Consider the following 27,795-nt stretch of genomic DNA (forward strand, 5'->3'; position numbering starts at 1 on the left):
CTCTTTGTTATAATTTGCATTGAATTTGCAGCACTGTACTGTCAAAGTGTGGGGCAAGATTCAGCTGCTGCTGGAGGCATGAAGTAGATCTTTAAGCCACCAAACACTTGAATCGTGGTCATCCTCATCTCAGGACAAGGTAACTGATGTTAAATCAATGGTGTCTCACAGCCACCACTGACTTGCTGTTGCTGGTGTGTGTTTTGCAACTTCAGCGCAGTGGTAACTGCTGTGAAGGCTGTGCTTAATATTCCTGGCTTAATATTCAAGGCCTCATCCCCTTGAGATCTCAAGAGCTAAACAGTTTTGTAATGCCTGTATTTTGTTTCTTTCTCCATGCAGCATTTCTGGCCTCGGAGGTGATGCTATAGGGACATCTGGCAGCACTGCAAAGCCTACCATCCTGTCCCTGTGCTTCTAAAATATCACTGGTCCATCCCCAAACAGAGGAGCCAGTTGCAGAGAAGGCTGCCAGCGTAACTGTTGCCATGTAGCTATATAACTATAGCCTTTTGTGCCGCTGCTTCGAGGAGAAGGGGATTTTGAGCTTCCCGTAAGCCTTTCTTAAGGTACTGCTCAACTGCAAGGAGAGAAAAGTGCTCCCTCCTGCTGTTAGTTAACATTGGAGATGGTGTGTTAATCCTGAGAAATCAATGTTCCTGATTTAGCTGAGTATTGCTTTTCATGCCTCAGCATCCTTATGTGTATCCTCACCAAAGGCACTGGGTACAGCTCTGTATCCCACTCCCATGTGCCTGCAGGGTGTTGCTCAGTTTATAGCAGTGTAACTATTTCATTTCAGGTTGTGCCTCCGGCAGAGAGCTGTATTTAAGGGGTGCTGTATCTGATTTGGAGGTTGGAGTTTGCAGAACCAGCACTGGGGCTTGGGAAGGGTTGCACGAGGCTCTCCCTGGGATTCAGCACTACTTGAGTGGAGGTGAGTGGCCCTGAGGTGGCCCTGTGAGAAGGGTGTAAATGGGCAGAGACCAGAGAAGTGGATTTGGACGCCTTGGGGTCTGATCTGAGGGAATTTTATCATCAGATAACAGGAGAGTGAAAACACATCTTCAGGTGGGTGTGACTGTGACTTGCAGTGATTGAGGTGATGTGGTGGCTGCTGCCACCTTGTTTGGCCAAATGTCCCAACCCTGGAGATGAAGCGTCCCTGCTTCTTGCTGCTGCAGGGCTGTGGCTTTGGGGCAGGACTGATGGGTTCTGTGGCTGCCTGTGCCCAGGGATCCCCATTATTCCTCTGACAGCTACAGGTGTATGTGGAGGGGGAGCAGGTCTTGCCTTCACAGCAGGGTTAAATTTACTATGTTAAGATCAGTAAAAATCAAACATAATGCATGCTGGAGCAAGTCCTTGTGCTTAACCTTTGGGCTTTATGGCTGAAAGCATCCCAGTGCTGTCAGACTCCACATAGCTCAGGGGCAGGCACTGAGCAAATACAAATACATCTGCTCGGGGAGAAAGGATTTGGTTTTATTTCTTATGTATAGAAAGCACAGTCCTGCTTTACTGTTACTTAAACACAGAGTTCCTTTTATGAGCCATAAACGACATTCAGGTGTAGCACAGTGAATTTAAATCAGTTCCTCTGGCAACCATCTACATAATGTATTGTAGGGAACGCCTAACTGGCCTGCTTCTCCTTAATTCATCGTTTCTGTGCTGCTGACTTTACATACTACCCTTTCATGAGCTCACTGAGCAGAAAAGCCATTTCAAGTTCCAAAGAAGCAAGAAATAACTCAGCTGTGAGCGATATTTAAGCACGTGGCTGTGCTGCCAAAGCCAGCTCTTAAACTGCTTCAGAGAGTTTCTTCATCAGAAGAGTTCTGCTGGTACTTTGGCAAGTGACGCTCAGCCCCTGTGATGAGGTGTGGGGCTGAGCAGTGCATGATGCCGTGGGATGGGGTCTGGGGGGAACTGGTGTGTACCGAGCCCAGGTATTGCTTTTAGCCTCCCCGCTCCATAACGGAGTGTAGTGAAGAGCATCTGAGCCGGAGTCTGCCCTGATTTACAGTAGGATAATGCTGCTGATTTAAAGGGAGCTATTTGGGATTTACAGGGCTCTCTATAAGTAGGATCAGGAATTGTAGCCATAATCCTGTGCAAATGTGTGGGTGTGAGTGCAGATGTGCGCATCAGCATCACTAATGCAATGAAACACAGCCATAACAGCAACAGAACAGATAATAACAGAGTGAGTTGCATTACAGGGTTATAACATGGTTCAAGCCAGGCTCACAAATGTCCTGTGATGGATAATCCAGCTGTAACTCTATAGCATGTGCCTGACTCTGCTGACACCCACTGTCATGAAACAAATCTGTCTCCTTCCGTTTTAGTAGTTGCTGCTTGAAAACAATCCACATTTTTTTCATGTAATTCTTGATCTGTTTGGTTTCCTGGGGTTATGTGGAATCCTTGCAAGGTCTAAGCTAAAGCTGTAGCCTGGAAATGTTACAACTTCATAGTACCAAACAGATAGCAACATCCAGTGATGCTGTGAATCCAGGGATACCACCCAATCCTATGGCTAAAATAGTGAGTTGGGTGCTCTTTAGCACTGGCTTTACTCTGCCAGAGGGGAGACTGAGATGAGCTCTTAGGCAGAAGCTCTTCCCTGTGAGGGTGCTGAGGCACTGGCACAGGGTGCCCAGAGAAGCTGTGGCTGCCCCATCCCTGGCAGTGTTCAAGGCCAGGTTGGACACAGGGGCTTGGAGCATCCTGCTCCAGTGGAAGGTGTCCCTGCCCGTGGCAGGGGTTGGAGCTGGAGGAGCTTTAAGGTCCCTTTAACTCAAACCAGTCTGGGATGCTATGAAAGTGCTGGGAAACCAACCAGACCCTCTGCACATGCCAGTGGGCCTGGTGCCAGTGTGAAGTAAGAAATCAGTGCAACTCAACAGGGCCAGTTCAGCAGAGGGCCTGGGCTGCTGCGTGTTGTAGCCTTCTTGACATCACCTGGTTCTAAGCCAGCTCTGATGATGGATGTTTTTGCCTCTAGATTTTGTTGGGGGGGAACACCAAGCCCCCATCATGTTTTCTGTCTGTACAGTGCTATTTCCAGACTGAAGAAAAAGAGTTAGATTACATTTTAACAGAACAATACCGACAACAGCGAAGCCAGGCAACTTTTAAGTAAGGTCACCCTATCGATTGCAGCAGTGAAAGGACAGACATCAAATGCTTTGCCATGAAAGGCTGAAAAGAAGTAAATTCGGCATGATATATTGAAACCCAAGCCTCTTTCATACATTGCAGAGCCTCTGACATTGCAGGTTTACTGTTCAAGCTAAGATGGGTTGCCTTGCCAACATACATTCTGAGTTACCCAAGCAGATTTAATGTTTTTGCAGCAGTGACTTTTCCCTTTTTTTCGGGGGGGAATGGACACTTTTCCTTTTCTTTGCATAAAATTGTTGCAGAAGGTTTCAAACCTACCGAGGAAATGACCTTAATCCATTTAGTTCCAGCCATGAGTATGAAAACTCTCATCTGTTTCTTGCTTTCTCTGAGCATTGTCTCGCTCGCATTGAGCAGAGTGACCCAGTCACAGCATGATGGAAAAGTGCATTCTGTTTGGTGTTGGTTTGTTGTGGTTTATTTAACCCACTCCAGTGGCAGCTACGTTTTGTGCAGAGGGGTTGATGTGACTGACAAGGGTTTGAGTTTCTAAGCTCCAGGGTCTCAAAAATGCATGAAAAGGGAATGACACATGCAGAAAAACATAAATCTTTGGGAAACAAGCACCAAAACATAACAATTCTGTAGAAGCCTGACAGAGCTGCATTCATTCCCTCCTCCCCCTCCTCCTTCTTCCTCTTTTTAATAAGTCAGTGTTTCTGGGCCACCTACAGGCACATTTATGGCTTGTGCAGCAGGGAATCGGGATGCACAATAAGCCCAAGTCACAGTCATCGTGCATTAGGATGGGTCTGTCAGCAAATCATAGGATCATGGAATGGTTTGTGTTGAAGGGACCTTAAAGCTCAGCCAGTTCCAAGCCCCTTATCCTGTTGCTGCAGGCCCTGATGAAGAGTCCCTCTCTGGGGGACCCCTCTCAGGGTTACAGCCCCATCACCGCCAGCTTCCCAGGGTCTGCTCCCTGGTCAGCTCTGTGGGTCTCAGTCCAATGGGCACACAACACTTGAAGATCCTCATCATCTATGGCTTGTGTTGCAGGAGTCCCAGGAGAGTGAAGGCATTGAGCTGGGCAGTGCAAACACAGCTGGATGGTAGTGCCTGATCCATGGAGTGCATGTCTCAGCCCTGCTGAAGGTGGGTAAGATGGGCTTCAAGGTGGGGGAGCCCAGCTGGTCCTAGCATTGGTGTGCATGGTTCCAGTCCCATAGACTGGGATTATGGCATCCCCTCGGCTGTCCCCAACAGGCTCTGCTTTGGTTTAGGTATGTGGGATGCTGTTTCCAAAGAGCAGGTATGAGGGGGAAGGAAAGTCAGATCTCTACCTTCTGACCAGTGAGCTGGCATCTCCCTTCCTCCAGCACCCCATTGCAAACTGGCTGTCACTCCCCATCTGGAGCAATGACTGGGGCACAGTGGGTTTGCCCAGCTCAGGACTATCCGTGACAGCTGTATCAACCCCCTCTGGGGAGCACTGGAATCATTTTTGCTTCCTTCCATAAAGGTCTGGTAATAGATCTGAGACCACACCACCTGGATGCAGAATAGGCCTCACGAAGCAGCCTGTGAGCCCTCTGCAGCACAGCCATGCTCCTTCCTGCCTCTCCTTTTCTCCATGGCCTCACTCTGAAAGCAATGCAGGATGAAAGGTATGGGAATCCTGCGCTGCGTGGAGGATGCTGAGCCCTTGAGGATGTGGTCCAGAGCTTTTGTCTCAACCCAGTTAATGGTTCCAATGGCTGGCTTGGGTTTCAAGGCTGCTTTGGTGGGAGGCGGATGGCAGCTCTGTAAAGGAGAGTGGTGATGGAGGGAGAGTTTTTCTTCTCATTTCCCGTCCCGCCTGGGCTGGTGAATGCGGTGGTGATGGTTGGGGGGCCCAGAGGGGCAAGGGAGGCAGTCAGTTGGAAACACTGATTCTCAAGCCTCTGAGAGCCACCAGCCACTGCTTCCCCTTGGTTCAGCTCCACCAGTTCATCATGGGCCGGAGGTGGCTGCTTTCATGGAGGAGGATCTGTGCCTTTGCTTTGCAGTGAATCAATACAAAGCTGGGGTGTGCTGGATTCTCCCTTTCAGGAGAGAACAGCCCTCATTGTGAGTCTGGAGAATAAAGCAGCAGAGAGAGAGGGAAGCTCTTCCCCATACACGCTCCAGCTCTCTTGGCCGAGAGGCAGCTTTGCTCTGCACATCCCGGCCACGTTTGAGTTTGGCATTGCTTGAGGCTTTTAAATCTTGCCTGAGAGTTGTGTCTGTGTGTGGAGGCGAGCGCAGGGCATTGTGTGCTCAACCTAATTATGGGATGAGAGCGATGGAGCCGGGGAGATCACTGGGAAAGGGTGGAAAATGGGGGTTTAGTGAGGAAAGCACTGCTGGCTGCAATGAGCTGTTCTCTGGGCACTACCTTATCTGTGCCTGTGAGCCCCATCAGCCCTTTGCACCGGGTGATCTCCCACTCCTGTTTTCCAGCCTATATTCCAGGTTGAGAACTCTGACAGGGGAACATCCTGAGCGTCCGAGAGGGGTGACTGCTTGGCTCAGCCCCTGGAAGCCTGGAGGCAAACCTGAAGTGCATCCAGGCTGCTCCAGGGAGCAGGTTTCACACTTGGAAAGCTTTGTGAGGTTTCCATCCTCCGCTGCTTCCAGTCAGGTTGGAATCCACAAGTGAAGAGGCCTGTGAAAATGGTTAATAAAGAACAAAAACCAGACCCCAGACAGGTCCAGGTCTGCGTCTCCTCTGAAGTTGTGTGCTGGCAGAAGTTTCACACTGCACTCAGGGAGATTTGCTCTTGTAGAGCTGAAACCCATTCCTCAAATGGGATTCCACCCTCGCTGCTGTTTTTATAAGGGTTAGGAGCATCTCCAGGGATAAACTTCCAGTGTCCATCAGCATCATGGGTTATACTGCTTTAGGTGGCTGGAAAGTCTTGTTCAGGTAGTTCAGTGGAAGCAAATGGGATTTACTTGCATGGGTGTGTGGGTGCGTCTGTACACGTAGCCTTCTTCCCATGGTTTGCCATTGCTCTTAATGGTGACCTGTTTTATGCAGTGAGAAAGTCCCAGACACTGCTTGGCCTGGATTTCTTAGTATGAGGCTTCTTGCTTGCTCCCTGCTCCGCAAGACCAGCAGCTTGTTGCCTGCAGTGTGTGTTGGACCTGGGAAGTGTCTGGGGAAGGGAAGGCTGTTTCCTATTTGAGCTGTCTGCATTGCGTGCAAGGAAAGCATATGCACGCAAGGATGCCTTTGGAGATGGTTTAGCCCCAAAGGTGCATTGTTGTCACGCAGAATATAAAAGGAAACAAATGCTTGGGATTGAGTTGAGTTTTGGTGATGATTTAGCATTGGCTGGGAAGCAGCTCTGGCTTGATGGGGTTTTCTCTTTGGCCATGCATCTTCTGATCTGCTTCCATGTGTTGAATGTTATTCCAGTGCACAATGGGACGTCCTGTGTGTCAGTGGCTCATCATCTCTGTTGAGGGATGCCCGCTTCTAAGTCACAGGTGTTGTTATGGCTGACAAGCCATATGAAGCCAGTCCTGAGGGTGGAGAACATGGCAACATCCAGCACCAGAAAGACTGCTTGGGCTCTCACCATCCCCCCTTCGAGTGATGGCTGAAGTTATTGGAAGCAGATAGCACAGGAGATGGGTTCAAAACAAGGCTCTGAGGTAACCCATCATCCCAGGCCTTGTAGGAGAAGGTGGCTGGAGACAGCTGGTGGGGGCAGAGCAAAGCTGCTGACTGTTTCCAGGAGCTGTGGTTCACAGGTAGGGAGGGGTTTTGCCCTTTGCTGCTGTATGATACAAGTTAAGGTTCCATCTTAACCAGAAACAGGTTCAGTTGTGGTTTTGAGTCAGCTGAGGTCTTGCTCAAGCTTTTTCATAGTGCACAGCCTCTCTGTTTGGTTGCTCTTGTTCAGTTGCCAGGGGTGAAGATGAGAGCTGGTTTGGGAGAACCAAGCAGCCCACATTGGTACAAAGTGCAAAACCACTTCATTTTCAGCTGTAGCATCTGCTTGGTAACCAGCCCTGTATCTGTGCTTAGATGAAACTTCTCCGAGGTGCTTTGCTGGACTGGTTTGACCGTGCTCTTCCTCTGCCTTATGTGCTCTTCTTCACTCCTTCTGCAGACCCTGGGCTTAGTTGTGCCCTGTGTTTCCATAGGTCCCAGCGGCCTTATCTCTGCCTTGCAGCCAGCAGCAGGACACTGCCCTATCTCTGGTGCTGCAGGCACAGCTTTGCAGGAGCTGGCACCTGAAATCCCAACAGCAGGGCTGGAAGTGAGCACCAAGTTCTCCACTCATCTATTCCCTTCCCATTGCAGATCCCCGCCTGTTGGGAGTCATTTCTCTGGGCCCCTTCACAACCATGTGCAAGTGCTGATGCTTTGTAAAAGCTGTTCTGTAGCTGTACCACCACAGGAACGAGAGCAATGTGGGTTTCCAGCCAGCTCCCTCCCTTATGCACTGATGGTCTTGCTGTTTGCAGTGCTCCCATAACGAGGTGAGGTTCATAGGAAGTAATATCTCCTGTTAGATTAGCTGATAGATTTGGGAAAGACCAGACAGGCCATCCTTCAGGCTGAAAGCATATCTGCTGCTCCCCAGGTGACTCAGCGCTGGCTTTTCCAGTGGTATCAGTGCATCACGTAGAGCCAGATGATAAAAGACATGCATCGTGGTCCCTGTGCTATCAAACACTGTGAGATGTTGCAAGAGTTATGTGCCTGTTATTGGCAGCAGCCTGGGATCTGGTAGAGTCCAAATCTGATGTGTCTCTGCATGAAAGCCCCTTGGTAGATGCTCAGATAGGGGCTTCCCATCCCTACTCCATTAATCAGTTGCTTACAAAGATGCAAGGGGCTCTTCTCTTGGTAGAAAGCATCCCTGGAAGTGCATTCCCCAGGCAATTCCCCCTCCAATCCCCATCTGACAGACTGAAACTCCTCTGAGATAATACCACAGCTATCTGAAGTCTCTTCTGTTCTATGGTGCAGTGCGCTTACTTCCCCCTCTTCTCCCTCCCCTGCAACAGCAGCATGGTGTTTCTGTGCAAGTCTAATATGGGTTGGTAATATGTCATGGGGTAAAATGATAGGTGTTTCTCTAGTGCCAGGCATTTGGCAGCATCTGGTTAGCTCGAGGAGTACCCAGCATGGAGAAATCAGCTTTAAAAACCTTGTGATTTCTTTGTTTTTAACTGCTTCTATTTATGTATGTATTTATTGTGTGCTTCCACCTCCTGGGGCAGCTCCCCAGCTGCTGTGGAAGAGGGATTGTCAGTGAGAGTCCAGCCCAGAGGATGCTGGAAAGATGAGAAAGTAGTGGAAATGCTCTGAATTCAGTTTTATACCTCATTTACTAGGGATTGCCTTTAAAAGCTGATTCTTTAGGTAAAATGGGTTTCCTTTTACTCTCTTGGCAAAGGAAGCATTTTGCACAGGGCTTTTGTCAGAGCATCTGTTCATGTGAAAACTAGGAGGGTTTTAAGCTATGCTTTGCAAGTGTGTGATACAGCAGTGCTTATATAGGAATTCCTTGCTCCTCTTTATGATAGGTGCCCTTCTCAGTTGCACATGCTTTTGCCTGTTTGGATTGGAGTTTTTCAGCCGAGGTTTCTGCCTTGGACTGTGTTCTTCTGGACAAACACCAGCTCAGAGTGAAACAATCAGTGCTGAGAATGAGGCTGTGGAAACTCAAGTAATTTGGTCCATGTTGAAGCAAACCTGGCTCTCTCTTGTGGGAAAGGCAAAGGGAAAAGAATAAAAAGAAGGCATGTTAAAGCTTTTCAGTTAATTCCATGAACCTGCCTATGCAGGAACCTTGCTTTTTCTTACCAAGGGGACTTGCAGCTTAGGGAGGAAAGGGTGGTTCCTCTGTTCCCCATTTTTCGTCGGTGTTTGCAGGTAAGATCAGCTCTGTCAGCATCCACCTTTTGGGTTCATTTTCACTGGTCCTGCAGAGGGTCAGTATTGCAGAGTGTGTCAAACTGCTGTTCAGGAGAGACTGCAGCGATCCTGCAGCACGCGGGCATCCTTGCGTGCAGAATGACCAGGAATCAGTCAAATGCAAGGTCAGAGATGATCGGGGGGGAGTCACGCTGTATTTCCAGGTCTGCTGTATTTGGCCAGAGCTGAGTCCAGACACAGGAAGCTTGTCTCTGAATTACAGGTGAGCAGCCTGGCGAAGCGCAGCCACACTTCCCTCCTTTTGCATTCAGACAGGATCCCGAAGGGGCTGTGGGAGTAGCCCCTTGAGAAGCCAACTTCCCTGGCACCCTGTGAGTGGGTGCAGGCTGGAATCATGGAACAGGCTTCCCAGCCTCCGACAGCAGTGGCAGGGTGGGCAAACAGCCCGTGGTGCAGGGAGCTGCTGTCCCCAAGAGGATGATGGCATTTTAATGTGTGGGGTAGCCCTAAAAGTGAAGCTACTCAAAGCTAAAGTAAACCCCATGTTTACATGAGCGAGAGCCCTGGCCTGTTGGTGGCTGATGGGCACTTAACTCTCCCAATGGGTTGTCTGCCTGTACATGATAAGATAGGAGGGGTGAGCAGGGTCCTACTGACAGTTTCTGTATGCAGCGCGTCCTGGGGATTTACACTGGGGAGCATGCAAGGGGACATCTCCCTGCAACACCCTTTATGTTCCATTCACAACCAATTTGCTTTGAACAAAGACATGTGTAATCTGCATGAGAAAAGCTTGCAGAGGGACAGGGTCTCCTAAATCCGATTCCATACCATACGTGTGCATAGGGTAACTGGGTGGGCTTGGAAACGCCTTCTTGGCCTCAGCCCAGCTTCCAGGGAGAGCGTGAGAGGCAGTTGACTCCCAGAGCAGGTTTGGTAGCTGAGGGCTGGGAACTGGATGGATTAGTGGGTCCTGCAAGCCCAACTCACCGGGCAAAATGGGTCAGAGCTGATTCCTGCAGGGCTTGATCTCACAATTGATATATCTTGAAGCAAAGAGTGGCTGAAACCTGCAAAACACCTCAAAGTCACTAATCATACAAGCAAAAATGAGCTGCTGCATGCTGCCCTCCTGGGACACAGGCAGGAGAAATGTGATGGAGAGGATGCTGTGGCAAGGAGGAGATGCCTGAAGTTTATAGGCAAAGAAAATGCCTGAGCTTGTAGAGGCACTGTAGAATCATAGAATGGTTTGGGTTGGAAAGGACCTTAAGATCATCTAGTAGATGGCCACTCTAGCAAGACTGTAGTTACACTGTAGTTAGGCTGTAGTAAGAGACATGTTTTGAGCAGTGATGTGATGCTGCGTAAGTTGCACCTGAGCTGTGCATTTAAACTGGGATGCGTGCCCGTCCTTGCCAGTCAGGAGGATGCTGACATCTCTCTTTGTCCTGCGCTTTGCTTTGGTGGGATGAGTTTGTGTGCTGAGCTGCCCACAGTGCCTCATGGGGTAGAGGGACTGAATGAGTCATAGGGATGGTCATAGAGGAGACCAAGCTGGGGAGAAGGATGAGTGGAGGTCTGAGGGTCTTATAGGAGATGGACTAAGGATGTGGCCTCTGGCCACTCTCCCCAGCTTTTGCTATACTATCCCTTTCCATCACAGCACCGACTGGGTGCTGATGTGGGCAGGAGAGGTTGGTACCCAACTGCTATTGCCCTTGGCAGCATCCTCTCTTCCCATAGGCTTGTGCCCTTCTAACCTGAGTTTGGTGTTGTATAAAAGGTGTTCTGCTGGGGTTACTTTACTTCTGTTTGAGCTTTCTGAGTTCTCTCATCTCTTAATGAATCCATCCTCTGCTCCTTTTCAGTCCTACTGGAAACCTTTTATGTACAAGGGCATTGCGCAGCAGAGTATTTAGCCCAAATAGATTAGAAAAGGCAGGAAGAGCTTCTGATTGTGCTGTATCTGTAGCATAGGTGTTAAAGATGTATTTGTGAGCCAGTCGATGAAGAATGCTGAGGAAATCCTGTTTGGGTTAATCTTGTTTCATTTTATAATCAAAACCAGATGGCTGGCCATCTGTGCTCCTTGCAATCAAATATCTCACAATTAACAGTAATTTACTTGCCCTGAGACTTCCATAATCTTCATGTGCTTCCCTGTCCACCCCTGCAACCTGAATATGTGTGGTCCCTTCCCACAGAGTGGTGCTGAGCCCAAGCCTAGCCCTGGAGCTGCCTGTCACGTTGGAGAGTGATGCAGGGCTCCTGGAAGGCATCTGCTTTCCTGCCAGAGCTCCCACTTACACCCCAAAACAGAGGTAAGCAACACATCTGCTTTTCTGAGCCTGTAGGACCCACGTTCAGGGTAAGGTAAGAGAATGACTTTCCATACCTATGTATGCATCACTGCAGACATAAAAGACAGCACTTAAGGGGAATATACAGATTATATATACAGACATTTTCCATCAGGCTATGGGATTTCTTCAGAGCTCCAAATGATTATAGCTGAAGAGGGTTTCTCCAGCAGTTTAAGTTACTGAATATAATTAAACAAGATGTAGGCCATCCTCTGCGCTAGGAAAGCTTCCTGAGGGAATTAGCAGCAAAATGGGATGCAGAATAGAACCCATGGAATAAATATACCATTCTTCTGGGCAGCCTTTCCCCCAGGAGGTTTAGAGACCCCCAGGATTCATCCCACATAAGCTGTTCAGTGGTAATGCTGGGTGCGATGGGCAATTACCAACTGCAGAAGCAGACACTGCATAGCCAGCTCATCTTGGTTGATCCCAAGGTTGGACCTTGGTGACTTGTGGCCTACTTCTGATAACACAAATGGATTTGCAGGAGAAAGAAGTATCCTGCTTGTCAGGGTGATGGGAGCCATATCAGTCTGTGATTCATTCTATGGTTCGATGATTTTTAGGTGGTGCTGCTTTCTTCTTCTGCAACACTGGCCTGATGGTTCAGTTTCATTGTTTCTGGAGGTGACACTGGCAGTGGAGACTGGCCGCTTCAGTAACTTGCGGCATCTTTTGAATATGTCCTTCCCCAACCACCTCTGCAGCTTAATGGCATCAATTGTGTATATGAATAAATGAATTCCAGATGAGAGACCTGCATGCCAGTAAGTAAGAGATCTCACAGGCATGCCTCTGTGATTGCTGGCTGTTTACTCTCCTAATACTTTTTGCTAGTAGATGAGCTATAATAATTGGGCTGCTTCTCTCCTCCTCCACAAAGTTACTGGCTTTGCACAAACTCAGTGTGCTTGTGCTGGCTTCATCAGGGAATCAGGTCATGGAGCTGAAAGATCTGTTCAGATACCAGGGTATGTTCGACTGCTCCATCCTCCAGGTTGTTTATTTAAATACAGAGGAGCCTTCTGAAGGGCATGAGCTCATTTTAACCAGGCTCCCAAAGGAGATGTCAGGCATTGGTGGGATCTGCAGGGCTTGCAGGTCTAGGGTTTCACGCTGCCCTAGGTCTCGAATACAGCTTAGATCTGACATCCATCCAAAGCAGCTCACAGCCAGCCTAGATAACGGTGGTTACAGAAACAAAGTGGTTACTGAATGGATGCACAGGTCAGTGCAATGGTTGTTGTTGTTAGAGCAGTGGTAAGATGCTGCGTGTGATGATCTGTGTACGTGAGCTATGCAAGTGCTGCTCAGCTCAGCACAGAGCACATCTTGGAACCTCTCCTCACTGTTCCCCCCTTTTCTCCTTCCCTCTTTCCTGATGGGACCAGGGCAGGCTCTTCTTTTGTCTGCCTGGTGCAGCCTGTGTCTGTAGTATCCTTCTCAGAAGGAGGATAAAAATGCCTGATCCAATAATGAGGATCTATGTCTTGCCAGTATCCCTACAGAGAATACTCTTTCTTTCTGAGGTACACTCCACTTTGGGATGTCCCTAAGGATGCAATCACAAGCTTTGCTCCGAACCCTGCTCCAGCTCAGGTTTTCCCATGCTCCTGGTTATTTATGTGGAATGAATAGAGGTCCTGGGGCTCACTGGGTGGGATTTCTCCCACCTGAAGGTCCCCCATCCTTGTTCCTCCATGCCCATACCGCTGGGTGTGCATGCTGCCCAAGGGGTGTGCAGACTGTGAGGCTTGTTCAAGAATGCTCTTCACCCTGCCCCATGGACACCTGGGGGCTCATCACCCCCTTGCTGCTGCTCACCAGATGGGGACAAAGCCTGACTGCCCCACAGACTTCTGATGGAGGGGTCTGTGTTATCCCTGCCAGGCGGAGGAAAGTCAAGAGGCACTGGGGACAAATAAAGGATGATGAATCAGCCATGCCAGGAAGTGAACCTTGTTCTGCAGGAGAGCTGGAGCTTGCCAGCACAATAGCTAGGTTACAAAGCCATTTCCTTCAATTACCTTCTCTGTCAAATCCCTGTGTTGTCTGGCACTAGGAAAGCTTGGATCCAAACTCATCGTAAATTGGGGAGATGACACCAGAGATCTCTAACGTAATTCCCTGCCAAGAGGAATGGGGCTTGTTTTTTCCAATCATGTCAGTTCTGATTCCTTGGCTCGTCAGGGAAAACTCTGGCTTCTCAGCTGGTTTCAAGGGCACAGCTTAGGGAAATCATGGGTTGCTCAGCCCAGCACATGGAGGTTGCAGGGAGCTTTGTGCATAGGGGGGAAGAAGGCATTGTGGACCCTTGTTTGCACCTGATGTTGTGCACAACAGAGTGGACTGGGATGGAGGGGACTGGGCCCACTTTGTGGCTTCCCAATAGGAAGTCATTGGTTATTCTGGGTGCAATTACAGCCCATGGCGTGTTTGCCCCACAGGCTGGGTTAGATATGTTCAACTGAATGTCAAAGGACTCCTTTGCACTGCAAAACACATGGACCAGGAAAGGAGCAGCATGCTGGCCAGCCACTGTGCCAGCTAATTGGGGTCTGATGGCCATGTTACCCAAAATCCCTGCTTTTACAGGCTGGGATGACTGTGTCAGAGGCCTCCACTGCTGGTGATGGGAGTGATGCGGACCCAGAAGGTGAGCTGCGGTGTGGTAGGGGGGATTAGGAGGCTCTATGTCTGCTTGTCCTATTGCAGACAGACTGGGACAGTCTTTAGAAAGGGAGGGTGCAGGTCATAGAATCACAGCATCCCAGACTGCTTTGGATTGGAAGGGACCTTAAAGCTCACCCAGCTCCAACCTCTGCCAGGGGCAGGGACACCTTCCACTAGAGCAGGCTGTGGGGCAGGAGCAGATGTGGGATGCTGTGTGCTGGCATCCCCAGAGCATGCTGAGAAGAGGCAGAGCCAGGGGGGTCAAACCCACAGACCTTGGTTGCTGGCTGTGCTGCTGTGAGGGAGGCAGCAGCATGTGACAGGGGGAGAAAAGCCCCAGCCTGAGCAATATGTGAAGGCCCTTTTGGGATGGTGAAGCTGGATACCAGGTATGTGATGGTTTATGTCCTTCCTGCCAGCTCTTATGGGGTGAAGGAGCCTTTTAGGGTGCACCGGAGCTGAGCCCCACCAGCTGGTGCCACTGGGATTACATGGCTCCTTTGTCAGGGCATCAGCAGTGGGCACCCAGCCAGTGGTACACATCACTGCACAGGCATCGCCAGTGCTAACGTTCCCATTCCCAGCCTTTGGGAAAGGAGCACCTGCTTCCCACAGGCATCCCTGCTGCAGCTGCCACTGTGGGGACTGTCCCCATGCCCAGGGCCAGGTTCTTGGCCTCCCAGCCCCTTGAAGCTGCAGGCAGGGGGTCTCTGTGCTTGCACCATCTCAGGGCACACAGCACTGCAGGTGCCCATTGCCAGCCAGGAAAGGGGAGCCTGCTGTGTGCCAGCAGGGAATTCCGGAGGTTTCTAGACTTCTCCCTTATAATTGCCATCTGTCAGCCCCAGGTACAGAGCTGGGGTCTGGCACAGCCGTGGCAGACCTGGAGAGATGCTGCAATGGGCAGCATCCCTCTTTCCTTAATGTTAACCTCAGTGCCTGCCTGTGGCTGCCCGCGCTGCTGAGCTCCTTAGGAAAGGAAGAGAGGATGGGCAGGCTGGTGCTCTCCAGAAGAGCTGCAGGGGTGTTGGTGGTCAGTGCTGGGGCTGTGTGACCAAGCCCCCCATTCATCACCCCACACAACCCCAGTGCGCGCTGCTCCTTATCTCTCCTCCCAGCACTGGCGTGGTCCCTGTTCAGGGCTGGAGCAGAAGCAATTGGTCCCTGTGTCCCCTCTGCAGGCTCTTCCCAGCTGGTGGGTCCTGCTCTGCCCGGTGCCTGGGTGCTGTGCTGGGAAATGCTGCTGTCCTGGGGGCTTTTCCAGCCGCAGCTTTGTGAGCTCAGACAGACCTGGTTTCTGACAGCCTCAGCTTTGAGGCAGGCTCCGTTTTTACACGGCTTGGGTGGAAATCTGCACTTTAGTGGATGTGTGGAGAAATGGTGTTTTCAAAGCAAAAATGAAATGAAAACCAGCCTGCCCCTTCCCTCTCTCCCCCAGTGCAATGTTATTGGGAAGTGGGGCCTCTGGTTTGAAGCGCTTGAAGCACAGACACATCTTTCTCTTTGCTCCCTCCACTTCGCTGCTCCTTCCTTTGCGTCCGTTTCCCTTATTTTCGTTATGTCTCAAGTCCATTCCCAGCCGTCTCACACAGCCCTTGCTCCCCTCGTGCCCTGTAGGGTGTAGGGTGTCAGGAGAGGTCTGTTGAAGGGTTTAGTGCATTAAGTCCCTGTTTTTCCATTTCTGTTTTTGCTGTCTCAGAGCCGAAGCTCTCTATAGAAACTTTGTGCTTTTTACATGAATTAGGCTTTATAATTAATGCCCACTTCCTGGGGCTGTGCCTGTGCGCTGAGGTCCTGCCTGTGCATAGGAAGGAAAGCAGGTGGCTTCCCAGGAGCTGCTGGTTTAACTGTGGCTGGGGAGCCTGTTTGCATTGGCAGCTTGCTAAAACCCTTGTGCCCTGCTGCACATCCCGGCCGCTCTGTTTACAGAGGTGATGCTGTGCTGCAGTCCCATGCCTGCAGGTTGGATTTAATGCTGAGGTTTGGGCAGTGCTGCACAGGCTTGTGTGTGTCAGCTTGGATGTGGTGTCCTGAGCATCACGTCTGAGGAGCATGAATGGCTGTGCATAGAGGAGCTGTGGCTGCTCCATCCCTGGCAGTGTTCAAGGCCAGGTTGGACACAGGGGCTTGGAGCAAGCTGCTCTAGTGGAAGGGGTCCCTGCCTGTGGCAGGGGGCTGGAACCGGATGCATGTCAAGGAGTGGGGCTGAGACCAAAGGGATGCTGCAGGATGCGAGGAGGATGGACCCGGTGCTGTGGATCAGTGACCACGAGATGCTGTGTCTGCGCATTGTGCGAGGAGCTGCTCACGTGGGTTCAGTCGAGCCAAAATACTCTTTCAGAGAGAGAAGGGACCAGATGTCTTATTATTGCTGCTGACAATGCTGCCCCAGAGCACAGCAATCCATCAGGGGCTCGGCACGGCCCCACAAACGAGTCCCTGACGTGATTTTAGAGCAGGGCCAGGTTCTCACTGCTTGTGTGCATTTGTACCCCCTGACAAATAGCTGTTTGGCTCCTGTTTTGTTCAAAGCCATGGTGGAGTCAAGCACAGGGCTCCCATTCAAGTGCCCACCAACGGTGGTCCACAACTCACTGTTTCCTCTTCTTTCATCGCTTTGTTTCCCTGTGGCAGTCACTGGGAACTTTGTCTTTTTTTATCTTATAGGGGTTTTGAAAGACAGATTTCAATGATTTATCCACAGCAAAATAGTGCCTCTTACAAGGACAGTGAAAATGGTTTGGGGGTGAATGTGTGAGGAATCCCGTTTGCATGTATATGTTGCTGATGTGACACTTGATTGCTCTTTATTTTGTTGATATATTTTTTAATATATATTTGATATATAGAATTGTCAGGCAAAGACTCCTAAGCATGGAGAAATGCAGCTCTCTACAGTGGACCAGCTCCTCCTTAATAGTGGTTCCTCTTCAATGTGGGAGATGTGCTCCTGATTGCTCTGAGCACCTTGGCTGTGGAGGAGGATTAGTACCAGGTGCTTGTCCTGCTGTATAAACCTGCACAGGTAAGGTGTTGACTTTAACCTGCTTTCTAAGTGATATGTGTGCCCAAAGTTACCTGTAGGGAATAGGTCCCAGATGTGTCATGGGCTGTACAAACACATAGTGCAAGGGTGTCCCAGCCTGCAGCAGCTGGCAGTGTGAGCCCCCAGGGTGCTGGTAAACCCATGCAGACCATGCAGCCCTGCTCTCAGAGTGCCACCATGATGTTTCTGTCCACTTCTCCTGCTTATTAACAGCTTGGTTTTATAAATGAGGAGCCCTTTGTGTTCTACAGACGGTGACTTCCTGATGCGCTTCTCCAGCTCAAGTTCCCCTTTGACTTCAGTGAGTGTTTTCTGTGTTCAGGGAGCATTTTCCATCATTTGGAGCCTGAAGGGAAAGAGGATTTATGGAATGGGGAGCGTGAGGCACCAGCTCAGCAAATACCAAAGCATCTATGTAAGCGTTTGTACGTTGGAGACGTAAGTACACAAGTGGTCTTGATCTTAAGCCACTCCGTATTGCTGGGTCCAAAGGCAGAACTGGGAACATGCAACACAGTTTGCATGCTGGCATTCTGAGATGTCTTCTCCGAGGAGAGGTTCCTCTCTGCTGTGATTTCACATCTTCTTCCAATCACTCTCAGTCTGTTTAGCAGACTTACAGCCCCTCAGCACATGCTGAATGTCACATCGTCAGTGCAGTCGATTAATCATTTTCTTATGGTCTTAGCCTCAATTCTCCTAAATTTTGGCAAGGACGTTGTAATATCTGACCTATTATTGTTACTCTCTCCTTCTGACCTGCTGATTTCCCCCAGCTATGGGTCAGCATTATGGAGGACTTTGGTGGCCCCTCCAATAGTCTTGTACTTTCTTTAGAGATCAGCTTTTCCTGCAGCCTTCAAAGTCATCTCTCAGCACATTGCAAGCTTCTTTCTATGCAGGTAAGGCCATGACTGTGTGTGTGAGTCTTGTGGCAGATAACGGGAGCACCTTCACTGGTAATTGTAAAGTCAGGATCTGTAATTAATTCTTCTATAAAGCTTTCAACCTCAAGGTGAGCCTGTATCCACCTATTAGTTAGTGCAGGGGAGGGACGCACGTGTCTAGAGACAGAAGATGTGAGCAGGGAGGAAAGAGAACTGGCTCCTTTGTTTGAATGATAAATATTGTTCCCTTCATGCTTCAAATAAAATGAGAGCGTGGCTAAAACCAGTGAGATTTGACCTCTTGGAACACAGACTTCAAAAGGATTGGAGAAAATAGTCCCAGAGCAGGCACCGGAGACCCCATCCCACAGATTCCTCTCATTCCAAGGCAAGCCCAGTGATACCTGTGTGAGTCTTTGTAAATGTTTGTTTAACCTGTTTCTGGCACTGTTGAAATGTTCCTTTTCCCCTCGCAGATGTGAGGCTCAGGAGCACACGCACGTGCTCGGGTTCCCCTGTTAACCCCCAGGAGCTGTGGCTTAGGGAAAAGCACCAAATACTGTAAGAGCTGTTAACACTTCACTATTTGCATAAGTGGTTTTTTACACACACACACACACCCCCTTTCTTTTTTAATAGCAACTTGGAAAGAGTTTAAAACTCTGTCCATGGAAAGCTCTGTCAGAGAAGAGATGGTTTTGTCACAAACCTTCATGCGGAACTGATTATACAGCCCGAGGTACTGGAGCCTTCCGTGGAAGGAGAACTTGATGTACCTCCATACACACTTAACAGGCAGCAGGACTTGTTCTGCCAGATTCAAAGGAAAGAGAGGAGTCCCCTAGGGGTGAGAGTAATCTCTAACAAAAGCAGATAGTGTCTGACAAATCTAATTAGTATTGAGAATTCAGAGCCTGCTGAGCTGGAGAGCATGGCGATATGGCCCTGTGTTAGTAAGGATACGTGCTTGGGGACCATGCAGCTTTGCCAAAGGAGAAATGCAGATTAAGGAAAAGCTGAGGTAGATGCTCAAGTATTTGTTGGTTGGCTGGACTAGCTAAAGACAAAAGGGGCAGACAAACCACAGTAATCAAAAGCTCTTTCAGTTGACTCTATGGAAGGCTTTGGGGGGACTCTTCAGGGAAAAGTTAAACCCACTTTTGATTCAATGTCTTTCATTTGCCCTGAAGAACTACATTTTTGGAGACTAACATGTAAAAAACCCAGCAAACCAAACCAAAGCCCCAAAACACAACAGGTTCTGGGGGGTTTTATAGGTAAAATGTAGCCCATAAAGGTAGCCCATAGCTGTATTTGGTGCAACTGTAATCTATTGTTAAGCACAGCCTAGGGTGGTTTGCTAACAGTAGCTCATAGAAATGTGTGTCTGCAGGAGATGGCAAGCTGACTTTTCACCTCCTGATCTGGGCTGATGGCTACCTTTTGGAGACCCTCTTGGTCACCCAGGGATGTACTGTGATCCTGTTTCCAAGCCTCTGATGCTCACTTATCCCACTAAAAAGCTGACAGGAGAGTGGCGTGTTGTAATACCATGAGCTGCTTTGGAGATACTTAAGTGTAAGTGCATTAAGACATGGTTTATATTCACCACTGGGCTTGGAATTTCTTCCAGGAGATCCCAGCATGCTTGTGTGTCTTGTCCCTGCAGGTTACAGGAATACTGACAGATGGCTGAGCTCTCATGGGTGGTTCTGATTTGTGGGGTTCCTCGGGGCAGGCAGCTTCCCCGGTGGGTGTGATTGCTTTGGTTTGGGTTTGTCTTTTGTTCATTGCACAATTCCTTGGAATAACGCCTTTCACCTTGTCTCCACATGACTGGTTTTTCCTCTGTGTCCCACTCAGTGACTCAGGTCAAAGGCATCTTTTCCATTGCACTGTTTCTTTGGGGTTTTTTTTGCCTTTCCAGATGTGCATGAGCTCAAGGACAACAACTGGAATGGAGACAAGTGTTAAGAGCAGCATTGATGCTCAGCTCTAGTTCTCTCAGAATGTGAAAAGGAACGAGGCTTTGATGTAGCGTGGAGGATCCTCACTTTCCATCCAGTTGAAGTTGATGACTGGACCCCTTTGGAGCCGGGCAGGTGGCCATGGAGCTGGTTTATTCTCTAGCAGCACTGGCAAGCATTCTGGATGAAACCACCACCAAAGTTATGGCCTCCCTACTTATGTCCCAGCTGATGCTTTAAGTACCTCTACTCAACCTGCCTGATCCTGCAGCCTTTAGGGTGATATAAGGTTCTACCTATGCTTTGGTCTCAACAACCTGGGGTCTATCTACTGACCGAGGCTGATCAGAACAGAGATATCAGGTACCTGCATGTCTCAGTTTGAAGGCTCAGCTTCCCCAGATCCCCAGGCTCACGGGGTGAGACCTGCTTGTAAATCCAGCTGTCACTCCATCCAGTGGCCATTGAAGCTGCCAGCACCCTTCCCCCTGTAAGGACTTGTGTTGAAACACTCGCCCAAGGGAACAGCCAACTTGGACCACTTGCTGTTTGTTTGCCAGCCTGAAAGATCTGCACCACAACTCCACCTCTGAAACTGTGAACAAAAACATGACAAGGACTGATGGGCAAGGAAAGGAACCAGTGCCACCTCCTCCCACCACCTGGAGCACTCCAAGGGGACTGCCCATTGGGTCACAATTCCCCTTTGGAGAGCCCATCACCATCCATGTCTCCCTACAAGGAGTGTCCAGGATCAAGGCACTCAGATTTCCCGCTTGGACTCTCCACAGCCAAAGAAAACCTCTTAAATACTTCTGAACTCGTGAAAGACCCTCAGATACTGTAATGATGAGCCCAGAAATGCTTGGGTTACTTGCTGCTAATAACCATGGAGGTGTTGCCAGCAGTGGGAACAACTCTGCTGTCATCACAACATGGGAAAAGGCTGGCTGAGCAGTCAGACACCTTCATGCATGTTTGTGAGGAGCCCAGGCTGATGTGCTCAAAATGAGGTGTTTGGCTGCAGGGCTCTCATAGCTCCTACTACGTTCTGATCTGACTCTTGAAATCCCAGCCCACGTGTAAGTCAAGCTGGCTTGATTCAACTTACTCTTTCCTACCCAGCAGGCAATGCCTTACTCTGAAGTGGGAAGGGACGTGCCTCTGCTATGCTGGGACTATGGGTTTCTGATGAGAGCTTGTGAAGATGTTTCGGATGGGTTCTGGCCTCTTGCTTCCTGGGATATGTGTTTCTCTTTGCAGTGAAGAACTGTGCTTTCCACCCTGCTACGAAGCCGGATGCTTCTCCCCTTGGTAGACTCTGCTTTTAATCCTTCTCCCCAAGCTGAGGTTTTTCACTGCATTCCTCCTGGTAGAGTTTCCTCCCTTTCACGTTGCGCAAAGACCTGGTGTTGGGGTCAGGACTTGTAATCCACAGCTGGCCTGAGGTCTTGTGATCCACAGCACCATGAGAGAAGCTGGGAATGGGCAGGAAGAATTCCTGTGTGTCTCAGAGGGAGCAGTGTCTGATGTGCAAGCACAAATGCTTTTGTCTAAAGTGAAGTCTGTGCAGCCAAACCCCTTCGCATTGGAATTGCAATGTTAATTAGACCTGACTGGGAATTTCCCAGTGTTGGTATACAGGGATTTTTGCAGATTGAAGTTTCCAGCTGAAAGTGCATTGACAGAATGGAGAGGTTTTGCCAGAGCAGGTCTTAAACCCAAACTCCTTTTAGAACACAGCCTCACCTGACATGCCCATAGTTACACAAGAGGTCTGTGGCAGAGCAAGGGGCAGGACTGCTGCTTTTCTATTCCTTGGACCCACATTTGGTGTTATGCGGTTGCTTTTCCAGCTGGGAGTGACCTCAGCCAGAGCTTGGCTTCACCAGAGCAGAGTTAGTGCTTAGTATCTTCATCATCAGTGCTTCCAGCCGCAGATATGGAGAGGGGGGGAATGGAGCTGAAATCATGTGAAGTGATCATTGCAGGAGAGAGAGACTGAACGTACGTCCATTTCTGCCTCCTGTCTGTGATGTTTCAGCTGTCCATGAATAACCGGGTGGCTGCTGGGAGTAGCAGAACCATGACTGTCATCTCTGCTGGTCTCTGCCAAGGTAAGGCAGCTCCGAAAGAGATTACAAATATGTCTCTTCATTTTGTTGTTGTAGGAGCTCATGTAAGCTGCTCCTCCGTGCTCTGGCATTTCATAGTCATAGAACCGTAGACTGGTTCGGGTTGGAAGGGACCTTAAATCTCATCCAGTTCCAACCCCTGCCACAGGCAGGGACACCTTCCACTAGAGCAGCTTGCTCCAAGCCCCAACCAACCTGCCAGGAATGGGGCATTTCATTGCAGTACAGCTTTGTATAGGTGTGAAGGAGTATCTTTAAGTGACACCTCTGTAATGGCCTTAAGAGAACCAGAACATTAAGAAGGCTGAAGGGCTGCTTAGACTGATCTTTCCTAGCTCATGTTTCCAAACACAGCGTACCATCTCCTCTCATTGGAGGCTAGACGGGGCTTAATGGACTGTGCAAATAGTGAGGTATTTTTTGTATGCTGCAACATTATCCACAGCACCAGACACTGATTCATGTGCTAAGTTGGTACCGATGGGTGCTTTAAGTTGTGTGTTACGTTGTCATTGCCATAGTTCGTGCTTGTTACTTAACCATAAGGAGAGCTTTAGACATTGCGTGCATTTTGATTATAACTGCCACAGAAGTTCCTAACTTGCAAACCTGACATTTTTGCACCTCTTTGACCTTTAGCACATGAATAGCAATGCAGGCTTGGCAGCACTTTGCTTTTCTTAGCACTTTGGATGCCATAAAATCACAGAGCATCCCAGGCATCCCGAGGAAATGTGTGTCTTAATTTATTTCAGCCTTGAGAATATTCTTAGGCTGTTTTGCTCACCAGCCCTTCTAATGATGTGCATGAACCCTCATCCCCCTCCCCCCTTGGCTTAGTGAAGGATGCTTGCCGAATATTCAACTGCCCTGAGCCTTGGGTTGAGCCAATGTTCCTTATCTTTCTGTGAATGATGATAATGGCTTTGCAGAGCGTGTACTCCTAATGTTACTCACAAGAAGAAAAGTCACTGAAATCTGGAAGAGTCTCTTTAATGTTGCTATTTATAAGCCAAAATGAATGTGTCCTCTAGAGATTATTGCCTCCTGCTCCTTCTCTTGGCTCCAGCCTGTATGCTCCTGGTCAGTCTTTGGCTTTCCTTCCATTTTCTAGAGCAGTTGTCATGCTTTCCCGATGCTCACATCGTGTGTTCAGCCTGACACAGTTTCTTGTTGGAAAGTGTCTGTGCACTGCAAACAGTTTACTGCTGTTTAGGACTCATGTGGCCACCCTGACATCTCTGCTATTCCACACAGGAGCTGGTTTTCTCACAGGAGTTGTCTTCTCAGTGGTGCTATGGATCACAGCACAAACCATTACTGTGTAATGGTGAAACTGGGGAGCTAAAGGTGAGATCCTGATTGCTTCATACATAACCTGTAAATGCATCCTGGATACAAGTAGTGCTTGAAAGCACCTGATGAGGTTGTTGGGACAGGTCAAAACAGGGAGGGTTCTCTGTGGCAGAGCGTGATGGGTAAATTCTCCCATTTCATGCCATTTCCCACTGCGTCAACTGATTAACTCCTGTTGGTACATGTAGAAGCCTCTTCTCACTCCACAGTGGGTGAACCTTCAGGCATCTGAAGCTGAAGTATCTCGAAGCTGGATGAATGGGTCTTCTAGATGTCAAGCCTTGCAAACCAGGTTCATTCTCCTCAGGTGCTTTGCTCTGCTGTCCCTGCTTTGGGACTCTCTGCTGCTTGACTGTATCTTGATTTCTTCTCATTTCTCCCCTCTATGTGTGGCCCTGATGGGTCACCTAACAATGGGGGATTCAGATTACTACTTCTTTCAGGTCTTGAAGGCTTAAGCAAAGCCTTCCAGGCAAGGTCAAGAACCAAGATTTGAGGAAGGACTTTGTTGTGAAGGATCACGCTTTGATTGCTATCTTAATTCAATTAAACTCAGCATTGTGCACGATGAACTCAGCTAAAATCCACGCTCTCAAATTTCCTCAGTGCTTTATTAGGTGTTTTAATTGTTTTACACTCTTTTCTGCATGTTATCTCGGATGTGCTTAACATCAGGAGCTTTGTCTTCCTTCCTACAATAGCTGCTGGTCATTTGTGACTGCTGGGACCTTGGCACCGGGATTCTGCTTCGGGAAATGCATCAGACCAGCCCCATGAATGGGCCATAAAGAGTTGATGACATTGCTTTGCCCAGAGGCTGCTGCGGCCGAGAAAGTCTAATCACAGACTTTGGATCAAATCTCCAGCAAAGCTGCTCTAAGAGAACTCTGAACACACTGCTATTCCCTGCAAATTCAGCCTAGATGGGAGCAGGAATCACAAGATTTCTCATTCAGAGGGCTTTAACCAGCCCTTCTGCCCTGTTAAGTGGGGTCCAACCCATAAGCTTTATGATTACAGCTACCAGAGACCCATGTAAGGGCTGAATGGCTTCTTTATTTGAAGCATTGCTTCAGGTACAAGGTTGGTCAAAGCAGCGCTGGTGGAGGAAGAGCAAAGAACTTACACGTCTCCACATGAGATGTTACTTCAATTTCCAGCTCCTTCCTACGTGGGAAAATACTTATTTCAGATGGTGCAGTTGCAGTGCAGTTGTATGCTACCCCATTGTTAGCAGGATGGATTTATTACTGCAGACGCATCTGCTATCTCATTTCCTCTCACCAACATGTGGAATGGTTCTGCTCAAACCCCATCCAATGGCAAGGCAGAAAACCTCAACATCTATCAACTTGACAGGTTGTTTTGCGGTTGTTTTCTTTACATACAGGGTAGGCTTGGCATGGACAAAAGTGTCTGCTGCATCTCCTGGAGATCTTGGATCCTTTTGGGGCCAGATATGAGGAGACTGTTCCTGCAGGAAAAGCAGTTGCCATGGTAGACAGCAGCCTTGCTGTTCGCTGTGCTCTCCTCTGTCCCATTGCACCTCTTGGAGGAGATGGGAAAGGAAAAATGCTGTGTTTCAGGAGGAAGGGAAGTGGAGTTGCTGCAGTCCCTTCCTCAGATGGAATTGAAGAGTTCTGAAGAAATACTAAAGGATATGGATGTAATTGGCTTAGAGCAAGCTGCTCTAGTGGAAGGTGTTCCTGCTCATGGCAGGGGGTTGGGACTGGATGAGCTTTAAGGCGCCTTCCACCCCAGACCATGCCATGGTTCTATGATCCTATGATGTGTCTCACAGGTAAGATGGATTTCATCCTGGCCTCTGTAGTGGAGAAAATCAAAACTATCCCAGAAAGCCATGACTCTGAAAGAGCAATTCCTTCCTTTTCCACCCAAAGCAGAGCTCAAAGAGTAGTGATTCAGGGTTACAGCCCCAGGCTGGGTCAGGTATCTTCAGCAGGTTATTTCGGAGCCTGTGCGGGTCTCTATGCCCTGATTACTCTCTCTGAGATTCCCAAACTTTCTTGGCTAGCAGCAGTACTTTAGAAACAGCAACCACAGAAATGCAGGTCTTGCTTCACTGCACACGCTTGGATGAGAGCTGGTTATGGCTGTTTCTTATCCATAGCTCTTCAGATCTAGTGGCCTGCATTTAAGTATGTTTCATTTATGAAAATGAGGTGAAGCAGGATTCCTTCCATGCACAATCACTGTTTTCCTGATGACCTGCTCAGGGATTTCATCTTTTTCTTTAACTCAACGTTTCAATTCATTTCTTTCTGAAAAAAAGAAAAGCAAAAAGGGATATGCACTGGTTATTTATGTGTGTACAGCCCATATTTGTGTGGGTTTGGTGCTGATAGCCTGCATGTGTGTTTACAATAGCCCTTGTGTTATCCCAGCCGGCAGCCTAAAAACACTTCCAAATTATTCCACATCAGAAGCAAAGAGGGTTTGGATAGACTCCTAGGGGAAAGTCTTGAAGTGGTGCCCAAACCTCAGTCCCAGTGCTGTAAGTCAGGCACGTGGCTGATATTTTATCCACCCCAAGTTGGACTTTCACAAACTGTTTTATTTGTGGAGGGAACGGGAACTTGGGAGCAATTTTAATCAGTGATTTCTTGGAGATGGGTTTTCTCCTCTCCTTTGTCCTCTTTTCTCTCCTGACACACACGTGTGTGCACTCTGCCCGTGTTTTCTAAGAACTGATGGAAAGTATGTGCATGTAAGCACAAGGACCTGGCTGTACTAAACCAAACCTCCCTCTGCATAGGGACTGACCTGGTTACAGTCTGTGCTTTTGGAATGGAGCTGATTTTATGCATAAAACACTTGGATAACTGTAAGTGGATGAACACTGAGGATTTCAGTTCTGTCACTGTGGTCTGGTGTTTGCTGGTAAACTGCCCCAGGACTGAGCACTGATGGACTTTCCAGGTCTGAACTTCACAGGCAATGCCCTAGGATGAGGTGTCCTGAGTCAGGTGTCTCCCAGCCAAGCTGAGCAACCCTTTGGACCAGACAACCCAGGGAATCAGCCAGCCCTTAAACCTCTGAAACCCCTCAGTAGCACAGGCAGTCAGGTAGGGCTGCCTTGGTGTTCAGAACCCTAAAACCCCTGCCACGGGCAGGGACACCTTCCACTGGAGCAGCTTGCTCCAAGCCCCTGTGTCCAACCTGGCCTTGAACACTGCCAGGGATGGGGCAGCCACAGCTTCTCTGGGCACCTTGTGCCAGCGCCTCAGCACCCTCACAGGGAAGAGCTTCTGCCTAAGAGCTCATCTCAGTCTCCCCTGTTCTGGCAGGTTAAAGCCATTTCCCTTGTCCTGTCCCTACAGGCCCTTGTCCCAGTCCCCTCTCCAGGGTTCCTGTAGCCCCTTTAGGCACTGGAGCTGCTCTAAGGTCTCCCCTTCAGGAGCCTTCTCTTCTCCAGGCTGACCCAGCCCAGCTCTCTCAGCCTGGCTCCAGAGCAGAGCTGCTCCAGCCCTCGCAGCATCTCCATGGCCTCCTCTGCACTCGCTCCAACAGCTCCAAGTCCCTCTGGTGTTGGGGGCCCCAAATCTGGTCCTGGGCCTTCACTTACTTACGTAAGAGTTGACTTTACTATTGGAGTAAAGATCACTTTTGTATATGTAATGTACAACTGGCACAGGCATTGATTTAGGAATGCAAAACTTTTGTTACTATCTCACCTCAAAACGTTTTCATTGTCTGCCTGCAGTTGTGAATCGCAAAATGCATTACACAAACACATCTGTCATGCTTTATAACGTGAGCTAAGATGTTCTATGCTTGTTGTTTGTCTCAAAGAAAAGTAAAAAACTCCAGAGCAATGCAAGAATAATGTGTTCAGTATGAAAGCTAGAATGAGGTACGGAACAGTTTGTCCACCTGAGCATTGGCTGAATGGCTGGGAGGAGGATGAGCTTTGGATGGGATGGACTAAGAGGTGTCTGTCTTACAGTGATGGGCAATTCCTTTAGCTGAATTGCTTTACGGAGGTCATTCTCTGAGGCTCTAAGACCTGAACTTCTCCTTCCTGGGTGGTGCAGAGGTTCAGAACAGTGTATGGATACATCTGAACACTTGGCTCCAGGATCTTGAGCTTTCAAACTCTCATCTTTTCCTCTGCAACTTTATGAAGGAAAGCCAGGGATGTGGCGGCACTGGATGACCTTACAGAGAAGAGTAGTGATTGCTCTGCATCTTGGGCCAATCTTTTTCCTCATTAGGGCAATGAAGCTTTTATCGCTCCTGCAGTAATGATTCATTTTTAATGCATTTCACACCTCCTTTAAATCTCAGTA

General features: G+C 49.0%; 1 long non-coding RNA gene across 9 annotated transcripts; it reads left to right on the forward strand.

Moving 5' to 3' along the window:
* The first annotated feature begins 30 nt into the window (after nt 1-30).
* LOC308228686 lies at nt 31-27,795 on the forward strand. 9 transcript variants are annotated; one of them, XR_013958228.1, is made up of 13 exons: nt 31-139; nt 343-569; nt 803-937; nt 4,192-4,287; nt 4,655-4,799; nt 11,260-11,376; nt 11,988-12,188; nt 14,017-14,077; nt 16,944-17,119; nt 17,463-18,588; nt 19,421-22,111; nt 23,387-23,479; nt 24,187-27,795. It is a non-coding gene; the product is annotated as an uncharacterized lncRNA (long non-coding RNA). The 9 variants fall into 9 exon arrangements; XR_013958232.1 differs by lacking the exon at nt 11,988-12,188 and having other exon boundaries at nt 19,421-21,076; nt 21,986-22,111; XR_013958233.1 differs by lacking the exon at nt 11,988-12,188 and having other exon boundaries at nt 19,421-19,605; nt 19,955-22,111.

The sequence above is a fragment of the Psittacula echo genome (assembly GCF_963264785.1).
Source record: "Psittacula echo genome assembly, chromosome: 20".
Lineage (NCBI taxonomy): Eukaryota > Metazoa > Chordata > Aves > Psittaciformes > Psittacidae > Psittacula > Psittacula echo.